Here is a 20,255-nt window from a genome sequence, read left to right as displayed (position 1 = left end):
CAGACTATGTCGAAGTGCAAAGTGCAAACAGCCGTTGATGCTGATGCACAATGCGAGACGTCGATGCGGCGATGTCACAAGGACCGGGGCAATGTCTGGTCCTATTTGTCGGGAGGGGGGTAGAGGGTAAAGGAGCGAAAAGCGTATGCAGGGAGAATTACGGCACATGTGTCCCTTGTGTTTCAGTGCCACATGCGCATTTTGGGTGATCGACTAGAAATGGGACCGCGGGGTACCTACACACACAGACGCCCGACAATTGGTGCAGGCCTAATATAAGAAATTTCAAAGGAAACGTTAAATATCATGCGTTTTTCTATTGAGACGTATGCGTGCATTGTATGTATCTATGAAGCCATAATGTGTAGGGTGTCCCAGCTAACTTTAGCCAAGATGTTCAACGAAAGAAATATGTATATTCAAGTAACACGATGCAAGACACGATTTTGAGGCCTATGGATGTTCGGTCGTCAGAGGTTCGACGATCGTACACCGAATGCCTTATAACTGTATCTTGCACGGTGATCTTTAATTATTTTCTTTCTTTCGTTGAGCAGTTTCGCTAGAGTTAGCTGAGACAACCTATATGTGCATGTTTTATGTCATGGTCTGCTGTTTAATTATGCGCAACAAAGGCACGCTTTATAATGTCGATGCGCAGCTTTAATACATTGCGGTATTCCCGCTGTAAGAACTATCGGAGGGACTTCCCGTTGATAATACAAATGCAGTCTCGCAACCTACGAAGAAGGAAAGTGCAAATGAAATTGATTATCTCGCGCTCTCCCCATCCATATTCTTGAATGGGCGATAGTTACCGGCGACAGTACGCCAGTAGTACTAGCTGGCTGTGCGGACATCTCTGTACGCGCCTGCTTTTTGTTTTTCGCTGTTGGTACCGCGTGCTTATGATCAAGAGTTTGCACGTATGCCCTGTGGTCATCTGTAGCTCCATGCGAAGCGGCCTTCCGATCTTGCTTGCTTGCTTCCATCTTTCGTCATCTTTTTTTGTCTGCTTCCTCTTTTCATTCCTTCGTTTAATATTAATTCATTATTTCATGACTTCTTCACTTCATTCGTTCAGTCATTGGCTTTCCTTCCTCTGTTCATTCATTCATTCATTGGTTCATTGATTCATTTATTTTTTCCCTTTTTTCACTCGCTTCTTTCATCCTTTTTTTGCTCCTTTGCTAGTAACACTTATTTCCGTTCTGTGGAGCTTTGCGTTCTATTAATTGAACTACGAAACAGTCTCTTACCCGATTACGATACGTTCAGATTCGTCTTCAAGTATTAGAGACTTTTAGCGTGTCCGGTATTCCGGCAAGCGCGGTCGGTTTGCCGGTTTAGCGGGGGCGTAAACGTGAGCAGCCAGATTGGTGGCGCCAGCTGGTGGCGCAAAGCGCAATTACACAAACACAAATCTAATTAGTATGTTCTGCTTAGTTGCTGGTGTAAATTTTCGACAGTGGCGTAATCGTGTTCACAACTACGCCACTGCCAAAAATTGCACCAGTAGCGAAGCAGGATGTTGTGGGTTATGCAGTTTTAGCTCTGTGTTTGTCTGGTTGAACTCTACGCTACCAGGCGGCTGCACCGCTCTGGCCGCTCACGTTTACGTCCCCGTAAATCCGGCAATCCGCCCAAAGCGCTCCCGTTTACCGGAATAGCGGACAGGCTAAACGTATCTATTAGAGAGGTTTAGCTTGTCCGGTATTCCGATAAAAAGCAGGCGGAAGGGGCGTTGGGGCGGAGGGGTAAACGTGAGCGGTCTGCATGGTGCAGCCACCTGGTGGCGCAGTGCTGAAACAGACAGAAACGGCTAATATTGCATCAACCGAGCGTATTCTTCTTCGCTGCTGGTGTAAATTTTCGGTACTGGCGTAATCGTGTTGCTGCCACACATTTACACCCGCAACAAAGTAAAATACACTTGGTTAATGCAATATCAGCTGTTTCTGTCTGTTTGAGCACTTCGCCACCAGGTGGCTGCACCATGCAAACCGCTTACGTTTACGCGTCCGCCCCAACGCCCCGTCCGCCTGCGTTTTACCGGAGTACCGGACACAGAACGACAGAAAGCTGAGCTAGTTGGTAAGGATTCATTATGCAAAAAACTTCTTTTTTGCATAATGAACCGGACACACTAAAGCTGTCTATTGTCCGTGTTCCCGATCTGTCCGTGTGCTGTGGAATTTCCTATCGCCTGAATCGGTGCGGGTAATGGGTAATTCGGCCGGATCCGCCGACGCTTGCGCTTCGTGATATACGCGTCCAATAACAGCGAGGCGTTGACACTTCGTCCGAAACGACCTCCGCGAAATTCCAGCCTGCGCACGAGCATTCGTGTTTAACGATAGCGCAATACCTGAGTAGATTCGCTCGTTCCTCTCCACCCGGTATTTGCTCGCTCTTCCTTTGTTTTTCTTTTATTTATTTATTTCTGGCTTTTTTTTTCATTTTGGAACGTTCGAAAAACGTGCAGAAAGAAATGCGCTATTCTTTGGCGCAATCGTGAGACGATCGTCACTGCGAAGTCGATGTTTGCGCGTGACGTAGCACAGTGACGCACGAACGATCCCTAAAAAAAAAGAAGAAGAAGAAAGGATGGATCCGTTAATTAGGCCGTCGAGTGCCACTAAATAGTTACCGCAGCGAACGGCGGGGGATCTACTCTCGGAATTGGGAACTGTGATCCGGCCGGCACTGCTTTGAAAGAACATCGCAGGACGAATTCGACGAACGAGTCCATTAGCATGGCCGGACCGTGGGGTATAGTTTCTTTTTCTTGCTTTCGAGGTTATTTTCGCTGCGTTCCGCTGTTATTCTCTGAATACGCCGCTCTGCGGCTGAGCGCCACGCCGCATGATCAAATTCCTGTAGCGGCGATGGGCGTTCTGGAGGGAGTGGAATGCGAAAACACTGCTCCATTTTGCTTAAGGTTCGCATTGAATAACGTTGCCCGGCTCAACTTAATCAGGAGTTCATATTCTACTACTGTCTAAGAGTTCTATTTCACTCGTCTTGTTATTATAACAATGAAATTAAGTTCCTTTTTATCGCATATGTTTATGTGGATTGTTATCTGTGCTACCTCGTAAGCAGCAGTTTTGAAATTTGTATAACTATTCGCAATGTACTCGGCGAAGTGCCGTTACATGTGTCATGTGTATCGCACGTATTCTATTTCTGTTAATCGTGCTGAACACACACGTTACGTGTGCTGTGGCATCTTCTGTGTGAGCCGAACAAAGTGGGCAGGGACATTTGTCAAGTTACTCTCGCGGCTTTTAGTTCGGCCTCCTGGTATTGAAAAGGAAATTAAAAAAAAAGTATTGATGGATATCGAGTGATTGACTGCAGCGCCCCCGCTAGCCCACGACGTTTAGTTGCTGTGCGTTAAACACCTAAAGTTACTACCATAGTTACTTAAGCTGCGTTTGCACTGGCTGCAGCAGTGCCAGACGTTAGGCTCTAAATTACGTGATGTGACATGATCAGAAGTGCAACACATCGCGGAAATACGGATGATACAGAGGGGCAACGAGGCAGGCATGTAGTGTACGTACACGTAGTCTGAAGATACCGAGTAATATATGCACGGCGGACTTGCGCAGCACAAGCCACTCACATGTACGGCGCCAGATGTGTTAGCACGCGTTCACCATATAGCGTTGCGTAAACGAGATATCGTGTTCTGAGACGGTGGGTATACAGGACTGGAGGCGCGTAATGGTATCAGCTTCGGGCGAGTCAGTCTTTCTTTTTGCTTTTTGGCTTTGAACGAATCGCGGTATCTGCGTATTATTGCTGTTATACCTTTGTCATCGATTTAATGTATTTTTCTAATACCTCCGGGACAAGGAGGGTTGTGTATGTTCCTATGGGTGGGCAGCGCAACCCGGACGAAAGACAAAAGTAAGAACGCGATACGAGCGCTCGTATCGTGTACTTACTTTTGTCTTTCGTCCGGGTTGCGCTGCCCACCCCTAGGAACATGTTCAATCACCAACTCGGCCAGCTTGCCGTGTTCATTCAGAGGGCTGTGTATATGCATTCGTGGGGTCGTTCTCGCTCTGTGAACGCATCTTGTATAACTGCAATAAAGGCACCGCGGTTGCTAGCGTCGGCTCTCGTGATGTCTCTCTGCCTCTCGGTTTTCGATTTTCCACTGGTGTATCTTTAACTTCTCGAGCGCCCGAATGAGACTGTAGCGTATCGCGTTACCCAGCGCATTCTGGTATATAGTACCGCGCCGTATCGTTCGCACGGGGCGCATCAACCCTCTTCCGAAGCGCTCTGGAATCCGTTTTCGGCCAGTGTGTTTCACCGGTGAGTCGGGAAGAGTACACCCCTGCCGGTCCTCTGCCGCTTCTTTTCTCTTCTTGTCCCGTGAGGCTATGCGTCTCGTGAGACCATACAGCATTTTCGATCGGTGTACCTTCGCCTGGCTGCTTAATCCGATTCTCATTCCTAGCGCATTACCGTCGTTTACGTGGATGTGATACGCCGTGCAATACACCGTTCGCAACACTATAAAGCCAGCGTCTTTACTCGAGTGGGGTCGCGTCCCGATGCCAGTGCTGTCCCGCGTGTTTCTTGTCCCAGTCACTGCAGATGACGTGATTGGGCGCTAACGGAATGCGAAAGAACACTCCGCTGAAAAAAACAACAACAACAGAGAAGTGCATTTAAATAGAAACTGAACTCTTCTAAGCCTTGGCGCGTTCAACAGGAATTCTAGTTTTCTTAACTATCTCACGACGCCCTGATGTAACCCAAATGCTTGTTATTATGACCGATTCTTAACGTTGCGGCGCATTGCAGTGGCTATGTTGGGAGTACTTCTGGTGCACTAGTTCGCCCTGCGAGATCATTGCTCACCTGAGCGGCCAAGAATGACCTGCCAAAACCACCAGACTTAGGACCGAACGTTAACGTTTCGGACAGTTTCCAGGAAATGGTTGGTTGTCTCCTTAGATAGCTGGCCATTTCTTTTTTACTCCTATCTCGGGGGAGGGCCTTCTAGAGTGTTTCGATCGCCACTTCAGCTCACACTGGATTCCGCAGCACGAGTCACGTGCTATGAAAGTGCTCAGCCGCGATGAGGCCGTGCTGCTGTATAGAATACAGTCTGCTTACACCACATCCGGGGCTTTAGAGCCCCGGAGCGCTGATTCTCCCCTCTGCTGGGTCTGCAGAGTACCGGGAGTTTCAACACAGAGAGGAAGAAAAGTTGTGGGCGCGACCTTCTCGGAAGGGCTTCGCTGATGGTGCGAAAGGAAGGAAGAGGTGGAGGAGGGGGAGGAGGGGGGGACGCGTCTTCTCTCGATTTGCGCACTATAAACTAATACAGCAGTGGTATATAGTGCGTTTTCTACTCGGAACAGCGAACACTGAGGCGGAGCAGATGGCGGCATTGACTCCCAGGCTAAGGCACCGCCGAAAGCACAACCACCTCCTTCCACGCGGGACGAGTTGTTCGGCCCGTGTATTTTCTCGCAGACTTTGCTCGCGTCGATTTAGGTGTCGTTGTTCTACGACGGACACAGGTGCTTATTGTCATCACACCCTTCAGTCACGAATTATGATCGACTGTCGATACATGTCTGAGAGATACGTAATGTTATGCCAGGCTGCTTGAGACTCTACTGAAAACGAGTTAAGCTAGTAGAATGACTCTGTGCGTTTTATGACGAGTCACAGTAATTACAGAGTAACTAAATATTTCAATTTTGTAAAGTCAGCCGTGCTACGTTTTTTTTTTTCATAAGAAGAATTGCATCACCCGCTCGTATCAAAGGCACAAGTTATTTATTGGCGGCACGCAGCTCAAGAAAGAAAAACAAAATATTTCTAGGTTGCTAGCGACATGCCCCACGTCAAACGTCACGTAAAACACGGTAGTGCCTTCACCAAAGCGATACTCTGTAACGATACATATCACTCGGAAGTAAAAAGGGAGGTAGTTTAGGTTAGCAGAATGCTCAATTTGCCTTAAGCTTAATGTTTGTGCTCTATTCCTTGCTTAACACTGCACAGAAGTGGGAAAAACAGGTCGCGTTCACAAATGTGGCCGCCGTGACTGAAGGGGATGTATTGCCAGACTCGCGGATTCTACTTGCCGGTGATTTGCTCGGTAACGAGAATGCTCGGCATGTTCCGTTCGTGGTTGTTATGCGGATGGATTTAGGCTTAGATAACCACCTCTCAAACTTGAGTAAATATGGCCAGGAAACAGTTTGCATCCTTAATATCGAGCAAAAAAATAAGAAAGAAAAAAGAAGAGAGAGAGAGAGTGATTGGAGGTTTGGCTGGCAGCTCTGTCCTGCTCCTTTTCACCAAGCGCTCGCTGTGCGTTAATGTAAGCCTTAGCACAGTGCTAGCTCGCACACCGCCTCTTAATCTATCCATTTATATTATTACTACCCCAGTGAAAGAACGGGCTTTATCGCTCTCGCGAGGATTAGGAAGGTTAAGCGCAGCCTCTGTCGATAGATAAAGCCGGGGGATAAGGGCGTCGAGGGCGAGTGCACACTACTAATTAGGTGAGAAAAGGTTCGTAATCTTCTTTTTCAGGCCAGGTTCACGTACCATCAGCACTTCTGAGGGACGTTTCTGTGCAGGATGCTCTAACGAACCCGCATGCTGCCTTTCTTTCTTTCTTTCTTTCTTTCTTTCTTTCTTTCTTTCTTTCTTTCTTTCTTTCTTTCTTTCTTTCTTCGCGCCAACACTCTTCTGGAAGAGAGAGAGAACGGCAAAGGAAAGACAGGGGTGTTAACCAGAGATTATCTACGGTTGGCTACCCTGTACTGGGGGATGGGCAAGGGGATGCGATAGATGAGATTTTTCCGCCAGCCTACGTGGCAAGCGTGTGGGAACTCGGGGCTTGAACTCGGGGTTTCGTTAACGTTTCTCGTGGGCTGATGAGTGTGAACCAATATTTAGGGAAGCTTACAGCTCATCTACGTCAAAAATCTAAATCAGAAGTCTTCTATTAACAAGCAGCCGCAAGAATCTGCCGAAATTTCTGTCTCGCCTCTAGGTCTAGTCGACCTGACAATAATTCGCGAAATGCTTCTCACACTCCACGTGCGCATTCCTTCCTTCCTTCCTTCGTTCATTCATTCTGTTCATTCCTTACGTAAATACTGCTTCGTGCGTGGTTTCTTCCGTATGCGAAATTTTGTGGTGCGTGAGCCGACGCTTTCGCTCTTCGTTTCCTTTTGTTGGTTGCTTACGACATATCTGATAGCTGTTCTCTAGTAAATGTGCTTCTCTTCAAAAACTGAAGCAGTAACTACCTAACTTAACCCGTTTTGTTTTGTTCCACTGGACAAACATGAAGATGAAAAAAAAGGAATAATAAAAAGTCGCATTTTCTCCCGAAAGGCGAAGCATAGATTGCGATAGCAAATTTGTAGGCGGCTATACGCAGTAAGTATAATAGTTTTATCAGTCGTGTAAATTTGTAAACGATCGGTCAGTAACTAAATGAACAAACATTGTGTCACGCACGCACAAACAAACATCAACACATCTCTCTCACTCGATGACCGCGGAAACTCGCTGTCAAAACGCTGGATTGAGGAGCCAATTGACCTTCGAGCTGCATCTCGCTTCAACGCGAACTAAGCAGCGAGAACACGGCGCACACGCACGCACACACGCTTCGGCCGTTGCCATACGCAACAGCCGAAGGTGTAGAACGCCCCCTCCCTCCTCTCCCCTCAGTGCTGTACTCAAGACGGCGCGCTTGCTCCCTGCTTTCTGCCCTTGCGCGAGCGAGGCTGAGCCGCGTCGTGGGCTGACCCTAGTCCGCTTTCACTCGCACATACAGCGTGCGGCGACGATGTTACGGACCTTGGACTTTATACGGAACACCACGGCGATGGCAGAAGCGCGCCTGGAGTGTCCATATCGCAATAGAAAGGGGCATGGGCGGGCCATAGTGACGCATATTTTGAAAATTGGCTCACAGCTACACAACCATGTGATTGCAACTAAGAAAAGTTTAGCCACTCAGTTCACATTATTCTACTCGCTCGCAGCTCACGGCGGCTTTCCCGCCCCTCCCCTCCCTCTCTCTATATTATCTTTCTATTCCCACTTTCCCGTCCCCCAGAGTAGGGTAGCCAACCACACACATTTCTGGTTAGCATCCTGGCCTTCTCTCTTTATTCCCTCCTCCTCCTCGTTCGCAGCAATACAGTCTGCTTCAGAAACGCGGTATACGTATTGTAGTGTTTAGGCACTGGTGGAAAAGTGTCCCACGTTACTGAAGAGTGCACGCACACGTGCTAAAATGGTGAGGAATGTACAAAACCTTTTACTCGACCGAAGCATAGCCACCATAGATTGCTATGCCCACAACTCAGTCAACAATTGTATGCACACGCGGACTTCTTCAGAGCGGAGCCCTTAGGCGTACGTTCCTGCGGCGGTCGTCGGCGTCCCTCGTAAGCGGTCGAGCGAGCACAGCGAAGGATGAAAGAGCGAACGCGGAGCCCAACAGGCGATGAAAGACGGCGATAGCGAAGAGAGCGCGAGGAGGAAAGCGCAGGAGGAGGCATGGCGATAGCGGGAGAAGAAAATCGTAGTGCCTCGCAAGACACGCTCTGCAGTGACGATGGCACGAGATGGTGCCAGAGCAGTGCGGCGCGTCGTCTCTTCGCCGATGACGCCACCGATACGATATACGTACAGAAACAAAGCGCTGCATGAGCGGAGGTCCGTCTGCGACGGTTTTTGTGAATCGCGCCCAAGTGTCTCGCACGCGCTGCCTCTCGCGACCTCTCGATTATCGAGGCAGTCGCGCCACACTTCGCTCCGTTTGCAACGTGCCGCACGAGACAGATCGTCTGCGCCAGCCAATATATCGCCAATTGAAAACACGTATAAAGTTGCGCTCAAATTTTGCACGAGGGAGTATCTTAATCGTCGGCGAAATTTTTTTAAAAGAAGCAGGTCACTCAAGTGGGGCTCTAGTCACGTTTACAGAGCAGTTGGATGTGTCGTAACTAGTAGGCCGCGCACTGAGGCAGTTTGCGCCGAAATGATAGGTCCTTATATGCCGTAGAAATAAACTAGAAGCAGTACATTCTTAAATTTAACGATACCTGCAACAGAGAACTCATTCGTAAAATAAAAAAAACAGGTAGCCGTTAGCTTTTATCGCGCTACTGTGGAAACTACGCACAATTAAGAAAGAATGCGAAACATGTAAGTAGAAAAAGGAAAGCAAAAAAAGAAAAGAAAAAATTACCGACGATTACGTTACTTCCTAATGCGAAATTTGAGCGCAGCAAATAAGCTGTTTCACCTTTTGGATAGATTGAGGCAAAGAAATCGAGCAACACATGTATGCGCTATCACATAATTTTTTTTTTATTTTTCACACGTATTCCTTTAACAAAGACTCCACTAACAGTTCTTGACAGTCATGAAGGAAGCTTTGTGGTCGGAGAAATAGACTGATATATGTTCGACTTGGTACACCAATGCTTGATTCTCAAAGACGAGATCTATACAAGTGCCTCGCGAGGTTGTCACAGCCGTGGGGGAAGCAGAGGCTAAGCGCCGCCGCCGAGAAGACCCTGCCGTTCGCGCCGCCGAAGCGGAGGCTCATCGCCGCCGTCGAGAGCAACCAGCAGTAAGCGAGGCTGAAGCAGAAGCTCATCGCCGCCGCCGAGAAGACCCTGCAGTTCGCGCCGCCGAAGCGGAGGCTCATCGCCGCCGTCGAGAGCAACCAGCAGTAAGCGGAAGTGGAGGGGGGCGGCGTGTACACCCAGCGGCAAACGATGGGGGCAGAAGCGCGCGCAGCAAGCGGACAACACGATAAAGGGAGGAGGGAAGAGATAGCAGCGACTGACTGATGCCGCTGACGGCGATAGTGAGTCAACCCCAGCTATCCGCCACACAAGAACAGGGGGGGGGGACCCTTTCCTCCTCTTTCTGCATGGCGGCGACGGTGTTCTATGCAGTCACGTTATCTTTACTCTCTAGCGGCGTCAGCGGCATCCAGCGGTATCAGTCGGTCGCTGCTAGCGCTGGGGGGATGAAAGGGGGGCGGAGCTGGTTACGAGGCCGACGACGACGCCGACGACGACGCCGACGACGACGCGAAACCCAGGAACGGACGCCAAAGAGCTGCGCTCTAAAACGACCAAGCGACCACGATCACGACGACTACAACAGCAACATAACAGACAGCAATAGTACCCTTCAAGGCATGAAGTGACACCGAGAGAAAAAAAGAACATCTATAGCACTTATTATACCGAGTAGCTCCGTCTATTTTCTTGTCTTGACATATTGCAGCGAAACTTTGGTTTTCGGCACTCTTGCTTACGACGCTTGCATTTTTTGAAAGCTGAGAGGGCGTTGTTTTTAAACGCTCGTGCCACGGTATTAAACGGCTGCGCTGCTCCACGCTCATCCCACGTTCTCGTCACGCAGTACAAGAATGATTTTGTAGCGCATCTTGTTCGCGGTTGTTCGCGGTAGCGCCAGTCCTTAGGCCGCAAGCAGCCCTGGAAGGAATAATAAATTATCCGAGCCACTCTCTGTCATGCAATCTTAATGTGTTCACGTTCTTTCGATGGAACACGCGATCTCTCCGACATGTCCGGGAGCCGCGTTCGTGACTCTGTCCCGTTTCCCGGCGAAACAAATAAGGAATCCGCCCCAGAGTAAATCTCCGCAGAAACCACGCTAACACAGCATCCGTGGTGCGAGCTACGCAGCTAGGCACTCGTGCTGTACCGGAAAGCGCATCCGGAAAGTCGGAACGCAACGCAAGTTGGGGCTTTCCGAGTCGTGTTTTATCGGGCGAGCCGGCGACTGTGTCGGCGTGTCGCTAATGGTCGTCGACGTATCTGGCCCACTTTGTTTCGGGCACGCACTCGATTCTGCGGCATTCAATAGCCAGGATTGTGCGGAGTGCGGCAGTTGCAATGCGTACTTTCGGCACCGGTAAGGGTGCTTCGCCTGCTGACATAGCTGTATACGCGAGAAGCTACCCGTGTAGGGTCAGTTTGGGTGGAGGGTGGGGAAGTGCGCCTGACGAGTGGCTTGCGTTGCAGAAAAACAGCCCTTAAACTTCTTTCGCTCATTTGCTCGGGACTTCTACGAAAACGAGAGATGAACATTTGTTAAAATACAAGTTGGAACACTACTGCTCGTTCGGTGCTATGTGAGTGGCACATCAGTCGCACGCATTGGTACGCAAACGAAACTGCGAATGGAGGAGGTAGAACCGAATAATCGTAATGTAATCTTGAGGCTGAGAAAACTGTGCATGCGTCGATGCGTGCGTGCGTTCGTTCGTTTTTACGTCTGGGTGTGGTCTGTTCTGCTCTGTCTTTTTCTGTGTATGCGTGCTTCTCTCGTGCTCTGCGTGCATGTGTGGCCGTATCAGCACATGTTTACGTATGTGTCTGTGTGATCAACTAGGGAGTGAAGTCACAAAATACTTGATAACGTAAATGTCGGCAGGGAGACAGTTTCCTCCGTCAAAAGACTAAGCATAGCCGAACTCCGACTAACGGCCCAGATGTGGACCGATCGCGCTAATTCTTTTATCGCGAAATAGCATTACTTATCGATAGAAACTCGCAAGTCATGTTAAAGGCGATCGAAAAGGGCAGTATTATAAAACACTGTCAGTGTTGCCGCTCGAGGACCGGCAGGGCGATTTATGCCGAAAAATTAACTGATCTAAAAACTATGACGCGTTACGTGCTGACTTACCTCCTACAGAGCGGGAACACCTGCAAGTCTTCATTAGAGCGCTGTTATTCCGGACAGCTTTGCTATTCGAAAGGTTGTCATGGTATCAAATATTTAGCGTATAAAACATCTTTAGTACAGTGAATTTTTTCAACTCGCCGCTGGCTTTCTGCTTTCACCTTTTACTTTAGTGGGAGTTAACTTCTAAGTTGCATCTTTTTTAAAAAAAGTTTCGTAATCTAAGTGTCGCCTTTTCACTTAAGGCCTGCTGGACTCCGAATTATTTCGGGACTTTTAAATAGTTGAATTTCGTCGCTTTTCTATCTTTGTTTCCTCGCTCAACGAAGTCAGAGGTATTACACGAAAGAGAAGTAAGCTTCGTTTTCCACCGTTTTACCTAGGAGCTGATTGGTTAGAATTTTATTCATAATGTGATCTCTGCAATGACGCTCAGGTCGTCTCGTTCTTCTGAATGCTATAAGAAGCCGTCGTTTCTCACGGTGCCGTAATGTTCCCGCGCTCGAGATCAACTTTAAAGTTCTATCGGCGCTGTGTCTCGGTAATTTTTCTCCTCCCACTCCAACTGGAGATTGTCTTTTCCTGGAACTCCTCGGACCTCGGTACTTTCCTATTAAATCGCTTTCATTTTTGAGTAGGGCGAGGCGGAAACGAGACCGAGCAGTAGCTCTGAAACAAAAAAAAAGAATCCTTTACTGCATTGTCTGTGCGCGGGGTAAATAAAAGGCAGCGGAAAGGTAACGGTCACGACCCACCTTATCTCACGAAACTGCCCTGTACCGGCGCTGTGAACTTTCCCGAGATATTGCTTTGGAAGGTGGGCGTTCCGTAGACTTTAGCTGTTTGGCTTTCCAGGAATCTCGAGGAGTCTAAGAGGACCGGAACTGAGGGAGGATATGACACCACAGGAGTTTCATTTTAACTCCTCTTCGGTCGGTCTCCGTGTATCTTTATTCTTGTTCTTTCTTTTTTTTTTCACTTTAAGAATCTACCGGCTTCTGGCCAGAAACGGCGTATCGGCTGTCTCCGGTCTCTTCTTTTTTTTTTCTTTTTGCTCGTGAAGGTGCCAGTCGTTACCGATGACTTGACGAAGTGAATGAAACGCTGTTGGCAAATGAGTTGGTTTTATAAACGACAAAAAAAAAAAAGGTTTTCTTCGTGGAGAACATTTTCTGGTATCGGCGTGATTCTTCTTGTAGCGTTTCTTTTTCTTTCTCTCTCTATCTTTTCCTTTCTTTCTTTTTTGGAGGCCTTGGAGGAGTTATTTCGGAAAGCTATCCCTGTTAATGTTAGTCACTCTACAGGCTAATGTAGCGCACAATCGATTGTTTCACAAGCAGCCAAACGTCCAAGGGTGCAACGGCCCACTACTGCCTTTATTGCACGCTACTTATATTATGCCGTATACACGTGCTAGCTTTACCTTCTAAAGTACAACTTTTGGGGGGAACGGATGGATCCATCGAAAATGAATCGAGGTAGTGTCATAGACAATGCATAGTATTTTATAACTATGCGCGGTAGAGAGTTAATGCAGTGTTAATACTAGGTTCATATGAAGATTCACCTACTCATGGGCCGTGCAGTAGCGATTTTTTTAAGAGTTTCTACTAACGTTTGCCTCTCAGTTAAACTTTACGGAGTTCCTTGGTATAGCGTTTCCTATGCGCGATATTCGCTTTCTCACTTTCCGACGACCTCGAGATTCCACTCGACAGTATCCTTACATACAACAGCGTTGCCAGTCGACTGTATCAAAGCACATCTGTTGAACGCAACAAAAATGTTAACAGAACGAGTTCAGAACGGGGACAAGATTTTTACCGCTACTATACTGCACGGGCAACTTATTGCGTTCGCTTCGGCAACCTTGCCTTCGGTGTGTTTCATTTTTCGCATCACTGTGTTGCACAAAAGAAAGCGAACAAACTACCTTGCCCTACCGTTAGGGGTCGGGAGGCCATGTGGACTAACGATACGCAGCACTGAGCTAGCTCTCTTGCGCGCGGTTATTTTGTTCTGTCGGTCGCGATTTTTTTTTCTTTCTCATTCTGTAGGTTACGCTGCCGGAGCCATTTTGCTTACCCGCAATGTTCTAGCTCGCTAGATCTACGCAATGTGGCGGAAGTTATTCGCCTAGCAAAAAGCGTGTCGCGAACTTCGTTCGCTAGCCTGGTAGCACGGTGTTCCGGCTGCCATGACTCTGTGGAAAATTTATATGGCCCGCACAAAAAAGAGACAAACTAGAAAAACTTCTAAATTTTTAGCTGCATCGCAATTTCCTTCCACTTTGTAGGTCTGCCAATATTTTCATTTGCCCATTTGGCCAGTGGGAGAGTCCAGGTTCTTCCATAGTTTCCAGAAAGTTGCAGTGACAGGGCCTAACTTCGCTTCACTTGGTTCAGGGTCATTTATTTATTTATTTATTTGTTTCTTTGTTTGTTTGTTTTGAAGGAAGGGTCTGCTAATGAATTCATTCAATCAGTAGACAATTTCTGTAGCGTCTTGTAGCATTTGTATTGTGTGTGGACAGTCTTTGCAGGATAGATAAAGGTTACGTGAAGACAGAAAGACTAAAGTTGAAAAAGAGAATGAATAAGCTTGCAGAACAGTTATGAGAGCCAAGCAGAAACGTGTTCTGTTTGCTACCTTGTACAGTCGAAGATGAAAAAGGTCTGTGAAAAGAAAAAGAATGAGCTATTATCTCTTTAGTACGTGTAAAAGACGTCTATCGGTTTTAAGTATCCTTTTGGCAACGATCACGCTGCACAAAGCTGAGATATGCAAGGCTCTGGTCAATCACGAACAGTTCTCACACATGGACACATCTTTGAACCAGGGATTAGGACCGCTTGCAGGCTCGGCTTATGTGCTGTCAGAAACGACAAAACTCTGCCTTCTCAAGACAGTTATCGCGTGTTCTGCGCTTGCCCGTCTACTTGTCTCAATGAGGTGCTTGTATGAACTAGCGCAGGCGAAGTTGTCACAGTGAAGAACATCGTTATTCGTACTCTGTTGCGCTCGAATGGAAATTGAAGGGGAGGTGGAGGGGTGGGGTGGAATGGCACAGCAATGTCGAATCCATTCCTAGAATGGGAACTGGCTCGGTCTTCGAACTCCGCGCAATCGGTGGATCGTAACCGTGCCACCGCCCGATCTCGCAAATGAAATGAGAATGCGAATTGACAGTCGTCCCATTCCGTGAAAGTGCTCTCCGAACGTGCCTCGTCATTGGCTGTCGGGTTCGTTCCGGCCGTCACTGTACTGCACCGTTTTAGCGAGCGAGGAGAGCGCGTAGAGAAAGAGCGTGGAATGAGCCACGCCGGGGACGCCTATTAACCTACTTAATGGAGCTCCCGTGAGCGCGTGCGTTTTCGCTGCGCGCCGTGTGCCCCGTTTGGGGCGCGCGTATCGGCTGTGGTGATCGCTCTTGCTTTCTCTGCCCCGTGACTCCCCTGGTGGGTGGCTTCGCCGTTGCCCCTTTATGGCCAACGCGCATCCACATATGGTGGTGGTGGCGGTGGTGGTTGTGCCACACCCTTCGCCATAGCGACAGCGACGAATGGACGCCCTGCGGGACGCCGCGGTGCAGTGCGCCGCGTGTGTTGCACACGCGAGTTTGGCGGATCCTTTTCCGGCAACCGCTCGAGATGAATCGATCGATACTCGCAGGCCCGGAGCCACCGTTCCGCGCAATTCGCACGTTGTTGGATTTCCTCCGCGTTGCGTGTTCCGGTTGTTAGGAAAGAACAGACAGACGGCCGTAATTTTTTATTCACATCATTAGGATGGCGACTGGAACGTAGGCGAAAAGCTTTCCGCAGGCTTGACGAGGGTCTACGCCTGCTACAAAAGATAAAAATAGAAGGTTGGGTTATACTGCCATACATAACATTGACTACAAAGTAGCAGTTGATGCAGCAACAGCAACCAACAATACTGTGGAAAAAACAATAAAAAAGAGTATGTTACAGCTTGCTCTCTGCAGTTTATTGTACAGATAAACGCAAACGAAAATCCCCTTCATAAATTACACAATCATTGCATGAATTTAATACAATTTAATAGCATGGAAATATAATAGAAAAGAAGCATGCCACTGACCATAGTAAAAGCAGAAGGACGTTTCGAGATCGGTATGTATCGTTTGTTCGCGATAGGCAGTTCCAGCTTCTCCGTAAGCGTATTGGAGTTTCCAGATTAATGCGTTCCAGTACGCCTACACATGAGCAGTCGGGTTGACAGTGTCACCTTGTGTCGCAATGTTTAACCACAGGACACAGAGCTGTTTTTGCAGTAACGAACCATAGTATCTTTAGTTGCTGGTGCATAGCGCCGGCTGCGACTTAATCATTACCATGCAGCCTTTTTTAAATAATTTTTATTCATCAAGAACACCCGTGTAACAAAACAAAAGCGTGCCTAACACGTTGTGGTTCGACAAAACGTCGCTAGATGTCGCCATCAGCGCTTTTGTTATCGTGCATGTCTCCGGTAAGCGGCTTTTTCTGCGAAGGTTGACTTAATAAGCTTACGATCAACCTAAAGCTCGTTAATGGAAAGACGCGGCTACTCAAAAGGTCCCTAAGTAGTCTTCAGCGCACGATGCAAATTTTGGTATTGCATGTGAATGCGGTTGCCAGGTGATCTCTCTACCGCGTTACTTGTGGTTTGAATGCATTAAAATTCCAAATTGAGCCTTGTTGTCCGATTATTCTTTCTGGCCGTGACACGTGCTCTGTTCCAGTTCATTTAGTGACCCGTCTTTCCCGCATGCTCTGCGCCGACACTTGTAAGTGCGAAGGCCTCTGATGACATCAATGTGTTGCTGGAGATGCCTGCAAAAATTTTTCTTCCCATTAATATACAACGATTCGTAATCGGCACACAGAATCTTATTGACTACATTAGGGAAACCTGCCTGGTGTAGTGGGTTCTTCACATTCATCATCTAATGCTATTTACCTAGCCGTTGTATTCGAAGGTAGTCAAGCCAGACAGATACGGTAGCTTGCACGAAGCATTTTCACCAATGGTTATAATTTACTCAAGGTTAAACATCTTCACGGATTGCGATACTATAGGAGCCGTCACTCTGTACGTTATCGAGTGATCAAGATAGCCAATTTCGCGCAAATACTCGCGACAATCAAATGTCAAAGTCTCCGAGTTTAAAGTAAGGAGAGGCCACCTGTGCGAATCAAATCAAATCAAATTGTAGTTTGTTGTCATTTAACAGAGGATTATCGTTTACAGAAATATTTGCACCGTTAGCATGTATGCCTAGTTATCGGTACAATATAATACACGAGTTTATGTAATCAGGATTGAAAGCAGAGGTGCAGTGAAGAGGCTACGCGGAGGTGTGCATGAACATAACAGCGTAGTTTTTGAAACAGATATAATACAATTCACATTCAATACAATTCAAAGTCTCTACACAATAAAAGATCGTGATATATGTGTTTAAAAGAAAAACATAGACACGACTAACAAGACAATGTCCAAAATACAAAGAAAACTACAAAGTGCCGTAAGCATTTAGTATACTGCAAACCTTCCCAGTAGAGAAATATTAATAACGTGCTAGAAATAGGCTGCGAAGGACTTAGACTAAGCATTCCGAATACAAGTTGGAGGTCCTACATGACTGATTTAAAGAATGCACCTTACAAGAGAAATTAAAGTATCGTGCAAGATTAATTTCAAGGAGAATGGAGTTCCAAATTTTTGCAGCAACGGATTGAATTAATCTTTCGCCGTATACGTCTCTGCAAGGAGGGAGATTAGATTTGCCGTTGTCAGCGTGCCTTGTGTTACCGGTTGGCAAACAAAATAAAACAAACCTTGTTGCCGGAAGGTGTGCCGTTAATCTGGTCAGCGTCCGCCATATGGTGGATTGTGGTTTGATTATCTAGCGCGTTCACTGGGGTACAAGACACCTATGCAGTGCACGTATTAGTCTTAAAGAGCCGCACATTAATGACCGACATACTGCTTTATCACAAAATTGTAAATGTGGATCTTACCGCCTATAAAAGAAAACTCTAAAAAACGCATTACTCGTCCTGGAAGGTTTCGTGTCTTCCATTCCATATTTGCATGCATAACATCAGCTAGATTCGACGGCGAGTAGCGAATTTTATTGCGATATTTTCTGTTGTATAAGCGTGGTCCTGCTCTAGGCTTCTCCGCCTTTTGCACTGCCATCTATCCTCATTAAATAGAGAGATGATAGATCGGCTCGTAAATGTATTTGTCTCTTCTACTGTCTCCGATGAACTAAATAATTGACAGCACGAACCGTGCACCCTGGGATGTGTCTGTTCGTGTCGGTTTCGTTGCGTATCCATGTGTGCACGGGTAAGGCAACTTACCACCGTTGTTATGATTGGGGGCTCAATCCCACCGCTCGTAACTCGTTGTCAAGATTGGAGTCGGGCATGAATTATAAGGTAGCTGGCCCATGCCGTCGTCCAACTTATCCACGCTGAGGACGTTGATGAAGGGAAGGACTGCTTCTCATCGATAACGAGGAATAAGGGTTTATTTACAGTATTTACATCAGTCTAGCATGACTGCGAGAGAAAGTACATCAATCTAACATGACTGCTTGAGAAAGTGCACTGAGCAGCCGCAAAACAGCGGTTTATAAACACTCGGTCCCCCCCTCGATCCCAAAGTGACGGAAACGTTCGTCCAGTCATCGTAAACAAGCCGCCTCTCTGCGGGACGGCTTACACACACACACTTCCGCACAGGTTCACGGTCCGGAGCCGACGTCAGACGGACTTCGTAGAACTCGGGGCTTGTTTCAGGAAAGGTGCCTTTTATTCCCCGAGCTGACCCCCGCAGCGCGGCCGTGTGCCCATTGTCTTGCGCCTTGGACGGCGCGTGGGAAGGAGCCTCGAACTACGTTCCCGCGAGCACTCCCCCGCTCGCGGCAGACCAGGGCGGCGGTGGCGGGCTCAGTAATAATAGTTGGTCCGCTGATCGCATTCAGTCACAACGGCGACGAGGCTAGAGCGTAACGGGGGCGTTCCAAGAATGTTGACGCCGCTGTCGCAACTGGCTGGCAAAACTTGCACCTCAGCTGCGCCGTTCTTAACAGCGCCTCCACGTTTTAACACCGTATCATTCGCTTAACTCGGTTTGTCGGTCGGCTTCGTCTTTAAGTCTTTTTTGTTCGTTGTTGCTTCCACGTTTTATTTATGCTGGTGCGTTTGGTTGCTTTTTAGCTTTTAACTTTAACTGCTGTAACTTTTAACTTCTTTTAAATGATGACGTACTGGAGAGTCGATATCCGTGCCCAAGGCCTGCACTCGAAATGGCGATCCTCGAAACAACTTTTGGAAGAAATTACTGGCGTTAATCAAGCAGTCGAGAAGCAAAGGATGTAATGTCTTTCAATGGATACGTTCCCGTGTCGGTATACCTGAGAATGATATAGCGGGCGCTATTGCTAAGGCAACGCTGTTAAGGCCAGCAGTGCTCAGAACACCGATCAACCGCCGTTTGCCACAAGACGTGATTCGCAGCGACTTTCGATCACGGCCACATGAGCTGTATGTAGTGAAGGGGCATGACCGATCGGAAGCCACTATAATTTGTAGAATAAGAACACCATCTACTTGCACTTCAGTGTATGGGCATTAAAAACTGCGCCGGGTACCTCTCGGCTGTGCACAGAATGCTAGTAAATTGTTGACATGGAACGCTTCATTTCGACTTACCGGCAGTTCAGTAGCCAACGGGAAAACCTCTAATTCCCAACCTGCAAACAAGAGCATTCGCAAAAGCGTTCGTGGAATAGATGATATTCCCTGAAGCGGCTTAGGATAGTTCGTAAGACAATTTGAAGCTTTCCAGTCGCCTAACCATGCACGCGATCCCCCTCAACTCATAGACATGTGGTAACAAATCCCTGAACATCGAAAGAGACGAACAGGTGGAGCGATTGGCAGCCCAGACTTCCAGGCTAACACCGCCTGTAACAAACATCGTAACCAACCAACCAGCCAATCGATATCTGTTTCGTTTCGTATCGATCATAATTGTCGTCACGAATACGACGTTCACGAAATGTTTTCGCAAGTGAACGCGCGCTGCTTGCAACATTATCTTCGTAGTGTTGTGTGTCCGTCTTTTTTTTTTTTTTTAGCGCTGTATGTCGCAGTACTTACACCAACCACCCCGGGGCCGCCGGCATAATGCAACAATATTATTGTGATGCTATTCCTGTTCGCATTTTTTCATTGGTCAGATCGTCGCTCCGCACGCGATATTATACTGCGTTGACGCGTTGTTACATAACGTTATGCTGCATCGTTACATTGCGCGTTATTAAGCTGTTACAATATGCAACGAGATAGGCCGTCGTGAGGTTTGGATGATGCGAAATAAATAGAATTGAGCGAAAGGAATCGCTGCATTAGGCCGACCTATAGCTTTCCCCTTTTAACTAATCCAATCAGTTAGGTGTGTTCTGTCATCTTCATTTCTTTTTC

General features: G+C 47.6%; 1 protein-coding gene across 5 annotated transcripts in view; it reads left to right on the top strand.

Annotated features, from left to right (window-relative positions):
• Positions 1 to 20,255, top strand: part of LOC142585399 (uncharacterized) — a 532,153-nt gene that overhangs the window by 206,437 nt on the left and 305,461 nt on the right. The window lies entirely within an intron of this gene.

This window comes from Dermacentor variabilis, chromosome 6, assembly GCF_050947875.1.
Source record: "Dermacentor variabilis isolate Ectoservices chromosome 6, ASM5094787v1, whole genome shotgun sequence".
Classification (NCBI taxonomy): domain Eukaryota; kingdom Metazoa; phylum Arthropoda; class Arachnida; order Ixodida; family Ixodidae; genus Dermacentor; species Dermacentor variabilis.
The sequence above is the reverse complement of the archived record's forward strand: the minus strand, read 5'-3'. Positions and strand labels throughout refer to the sequence as shown.